Consider the following 5,314-nt stretch of genomic DNA (forward strand, 5'->3'; position numbering starts at 1 on the left):
CCTGCCCGGGCGGTGGCAGTGCTGGCTGCGTCCCTCCGCGCCCCGAGGTAAGCGGGCTCAGCTGAGGAGGGGCTCCGCTCGGGGGCGCCCCCAGCCGCCTCCAGGCCTCCCTGCTGCTCAAGGGGCCCCCAGGCTGCACCTCCTGGGGCAGCCCTGGGGTTGTTGGGGGGGGCCGCAGTCGGGTCCCTGCTCTTGCTGCTTTGGCCTGGGCCTGAACTCCCCCCTTCACATTGACCCCTGCGCGTTGGTTCTCCCTTTCCTCTCCTCTTTGCTGGTAAGGGGCCGCTCCGGCACACTTTTTCTGCCCACGTGACTTCAGTGATGCTCAGCTTGGATCCTGTGAGGCCCCAAGATCCTGGCCAGGGTACCCCTGGGCAGCTAGGTGGGCACACGGGATTCACAAAATAAACCATAGGCCGCAGAACGGGGTGGGCCGTCTGGGCCATGGCCAGGCCAACTTTTAGCACTTTCATTTATATAACCCACAAATGCGCAATTGTCATTCCGGTTAAAACTGTATAGCTGTTTTTTTTAACGGCATAACAGTTGGTCGGGCCATGGCCCACCCCGTTCCGCAGCCTGTGAAATAAACCCACCAAGCAGGGTGTCAAACCTGTTCTGACCTGGTTTCGGAGTTCTTTGCAACAGAAGACATGCTCTACTATTTTTCCTGTGGTCAAAAAAAAAAATGAGTGAAAACGAAGCTGGCATTTCCCCAAGGGGCCTTGAGACTAACAAGGGGTGCCTCAAGTTGAGGAACATCGAGAACTGTGGTGCTACCTTCTCATCAACACCAGCTTCACATGTCTTATGCTTTTAGCATAGTATGACAGTGTTTGGGGTTGTAACTGTCACAAAAGAATTTCTGCTTGCACCTACTGTACTGTATATAACAGGGCAGTATATAATAGGATAATATTGTATAGAATAGCATGTTTACTAGTCTCAGTGTTTCTAAAAGTTTACTCTTTTACAGTTAGCAACATCTTCCTACGCATGTCCTTGGTAGGCAGTTGTGTGGATAGATTCATGGGAGACAGCCAAGCATAAGATTTGGAAGTTGCACTCCTTTCCCTCCTTACAATAGGCAAGCCAAGGGATTTCTGGATCTGCTCTCTCTTCTTTCCGCTTCCCTGTTCTGCCTGTTGTTTTGGAGAGGAAAGGGTTATGTTCAAAACTAACTCCATCTTTCCTCCAGGAATTGATTCTTGGGGTACACTGAGATGAGGGAATGGCAGAGTACAGCAATTGTATTGAGATTAAACCCATGTCTTTCTTGTGTGCAGATTAAGTTACAAAATTGCCTTGCTCAGCCTTACTGAAAGTCTGCCACTGGCATGTGAGCCTCCTTGTAACTTCGATTAGTACATCACAGATCCAGGGGAGAGTGCCTTATGTTTTTTTTATTTGTTACTTAATAGCAAAAAAGGGAGCTCTGGATGCAGAAAGGAACAGGATGAGCAAGAAATTGAAATTTGATAGTAACTTTCAGCCAACTGGTTATTCTAAGTAAATTGTATTAAAAGTGTGCAGCCCCAAGCCACTCAAAACTAGGAGAAGGAATCTAAAGTATTTTTCAACATGTCTGCTACAAGCAGTTTTATCCTTCATAGGCCACGGTGCAAAACCCAACAGAAATCTGTACTCAGGGGATGGAGAGAAAGTATTGATCATTCAAATCTTGTTTTGAATGTTAAGTTGATAATACAGACTGGGAGGAATCATTGGTTTGTCTTTCTGCAAAGCTGCTGCTCCTTCTGTGCTACCTTCCCTGCCAGAAACAATAAACCATAAGAGACAGGCAGGGTATAATTAAAATCACACTTGCCCATGAGAGTTGAATGTGTTTTGCATTTTCTCAGACTTTTTTTCTTCAGCTGGCGGTGCCAAGATATTACTAATAATGGGAAAAGGTTGGGGTGAACTGGCCTCTGCAAGCATGAACAGGAAAGTTTCAAGCAGTCTTTTTAAGTGAGAGTAATGGAGACTGCAAGTTCCACCCAGTCCCACCCTTATTCCTGGTAGTGTGTGTTGCTGCTTGTTTGTTCTTCTTGCTCATATGATACCCATTCAAAGTTTGTCCATGTTTTCTAGTTTCAATAACATAAAAAAGAAGCTAAAATCCTCTGCAGGTATGTTTAGAACAAATAGCTCTGAAAAGGAGAGTAGGAAATTATGGCCTTTGTTCCTTTTGTAGTTGACAAACTGGGATACAAAGTTGAACTTTTTGCCTCACAGGCCATTTGCCAAACACGAAAATGGTGATGGCGACCCTTTCAAACATGGTGACCCTCACTGAGCAAGCATTTGAGGGTTGAGGGAAGAAAATCTTTTAGTGTCTAATGACCCCAATTCATGCATAACTGAGCAAACTGAAAAGGATAAGAATAAATGCCAGGCAAAATCCTCGAGTCTGGCTTAGTTTGTTAGAATTCCGCTTGAATTTTGACTCTGCCACTTGGCAAGGAATTGAAACATAATCCTAATTGGGCACATTGTTAAGATGTTGTGTGGTGGTAGTGAAATAAACCATTTTTCCTCCTGCGTTTCCATCTGTGGCTCTGTCTGATGTAAGAAAGCAGACTTGATATTGCAGATGAGCCTGTAAGACAAGATCATTCTAAACAGGCCACAATATGAAATTGTTCTGTTTACCTGTACAAGTAGGCTCAGTTAATGGAGTCATATGACCCTCTATGTGGAATCATACCTCACTCCTTGAACCAAGTTTTCCTGACCCCCAGAGTAGGCAAAGTAGGAGACTTTCAAAGGCACAAATGGCAGTTAGGGGTGCAAACAGAAGTGCAGCTCCCAGCTGTAACTCAGAATGATTTTTGCAAAGCACTCTGAGTTACAACCTTACCCGAGGCCAAACAGAAGTTCCTTGTTGGGTCCAGGGGGAGGGAAATCAAGCTACAGGCTGGGAGCCTGCAGCCAGGTTCCCACAGCAATGGCCAGGGCTCTCTGCCAGTGCTCCTGTTTTCAGAATGGGAGGAGGGGGAAGGCAGTGGAGGGAGCCATCCTTGGGGCTCCCCAGCTGGTGTTGAAAGTTGGGGTGGGTGAATTGTAGCCCCCACCCCACCTTGGGAGGCTGCAATACATCCATCCCACCCTCTGGGGGGGCTGAAAAATGCCCAGGCTGAACTCCCTCTGCTCCCCCATTTGATGAGCCTGTCCAGCCTAGCATACACATTTACGTTACAGCACCTCAGAGGCTTTTGAGGCACCACAAAATGCATGCAGCACACATGGAAGGGTTCTCCATGCTTCATATTTGCAGTGCAGAGGCAAAATTAGATATCAGGAACTCCTGATATCTAAAAAACCCACACAGCAAATAAAAGTGGGGCAGTGCATGTGGCTGCAGCTTCCCCACCCAAAACCAGTCTTGCTGGCCAGAGCCACGCTGGCTGCTGGCTTGGCTTGGCTCCGCACATCTGGATCACTGCCACTGCACCCTTGGGAGGCCCCCAGGATCCCAGGCAGAAATATGTTCCGCTGCTGTTTATCACCGGGGAGATACATGTTCCTGCCTGTTCCCATGCATAATGTCTACTGCCGTATTTCCCCCATATAAATTTGTATGCTGCAGCTTGCTTAAGCTGTAAATCTTTAAAAAGATCTATTTATTTTGAATTCCATTTATTTCTAAATGGTGGTGGCAGACAGGGTGTCAAAGTAAAGATTCACTCTAAATATCATAAATAGTAATGGTGTTATAACGTAGAAAAACTGTCTACCGATATGCCAAAATCCAACATCAGCTTTACCTGCACCAAACATGTTTCAGGACATTTATTATGTTTTATAGGGCTTTTGTAATATGTAACACATCATTCAAAAACTCTAGTACCATTAATTACAAGGCAGCCCTTTTATACTGTTGGCTAGAGTGTATTTTTTTCATCTTTATTAAACATATATAAACTCAATACTTTGGCAAAGCCCTAGGTTTATAATCACAAAACCTTAATGTGGGGAGCACCTTGAAACAAGTTACAACTCCACAGTAAAACACGTGGTCCTTTTGACATAGTTAATTACAGTGAGTAAAGATATACTTTTAAGAGGAGTTAAGATACTTAATGATTAAAAACTGCAGTTCTTGGAAAATCTTGCTTCAGGGCTAGCAGTATTATTAAATAAGGGGCAGTGTTATGCAGTAGTGTTCAGTAAATTGCAGCTTGTAGCTCATGAGGTAGCAAAGGGGTGTTAGTTAGTGGAAGCAACACATTTCACTAGGGATTTCTTGCACTACAAATGGAACATTAAAATTTCACAGGCAGGCAGGCCAGCAGTGGAACCTTATACTTGCAGCAGAGGCACAACAGTCTGGGTCTTGGAGAGCTGCTGTTTTTCTAGACTTTCCTGTGTGATATTCCTTTAATGTGCAGATTCAGAATGAGGCCAAGAATGTTCCAATTACTTTAGGAGTCCCTAAAGAAAAGTCACTTGGAAAAGAAAGCCCTTTGCCTTTCCCAGAACAGCTTTGGCCTGTTCACAATATTGAAGATGATTTTTCCCATCTGAATACTTGCAGTGAATAATTTCTGAATTCATATTCACTGAAGACCTTATTTTAATTAAAGGCACCTTAATATATGTGAATGGACTATTTACAAAAAAAGAACTCAAAACCAAAATGCTGCTTTCTACATTTAATCTAAAACCATGCTTCCCTGCTTTTGTAAGGCCTTGTCCATGCTAGAGGTGAAATCTTGATAGCAGTAAGAGGTTGGTGAACGCTTGCTGCTAACACGTTTAGTTTTTCTCTGTCTGCTGTGTTTCTTCCTTTCATAAAATCATATGAAATCTAGAGATTGCCTTAAGTCATAATTTCATAGATTTCATAGACATTTGGGCTGGAAGGGACCTCGGAAGATCGAGTCCATCCCCCCACCCAAAGGGCAGGAAGTCACCTGGGGTCATAGGATCCCAGCAAGATAAGCATCCAATTTGCTCTTGAAGGTGTTCAACGTAGGTGCTTGAACCACCTCTGATGGCAGGCTGTTCCAGACCTTGGGGGCTCAGACAGTAAAGAAATTCTTCCTTATGTCCAGCTTGAAACGGTCTTGCAGTAGTTTATGACCATTTGACCTCGTCATCCCTTGGGGCGCTCTGGTGAACAAACGTTCCCCCAGATCCTGGTCATCAACCCTGATAAACTTATAGGTGGTCATCAGATCACCCCTGAGCCTGTGCTTTTCCAGGCTAAAGAGCGCCATGGCTCTCAGCCTGTCATCATAAGGTCTGTTTTCCTGACCTCTGATCATGCGCATGGCTCTTCTCTGGACTCTCTCAAGCTTCTCCACAT

The 5,314-nt window shown here is 44.9% G+C and overlaps 1 protein-coding gene across 1 annotated transcript in view; it reads left to right on the forward strand.

Moving 5' to 3' along the window:
- The first annotated feature begins 6 nt into the window (after positions 1–6).
- EPHX1 (epoxide hydrolase 1) overlaps positions 7–5,314 on the forward strand; it is a 45,601-nt gene continuing 40,293 nt past the window's right edge. The window contains exon 1 of the mRNA XM_019516532.1: positions 7–47. The gene's annotated coding sequence lies outside the window, so the exon portion shown is untranslated. The remainder of the gene's footprint in view (positions 48–5,314) is intronic.

This window comes from Gavialis gangeticus, unplaced genomic scaffold (assembly GCF_001723915.1).
Source record: "Gavialis gangeticus isolate Ggan-Ray unplaced genomic scaffold, GavGan_comp1, whole genome shotgun sequence".
Lineage (NCBI taxonomy): Eukaryota > Metazoa > Chordata > Crocodylia > Gavialidae > Gavialis > Gavialis gangeticus.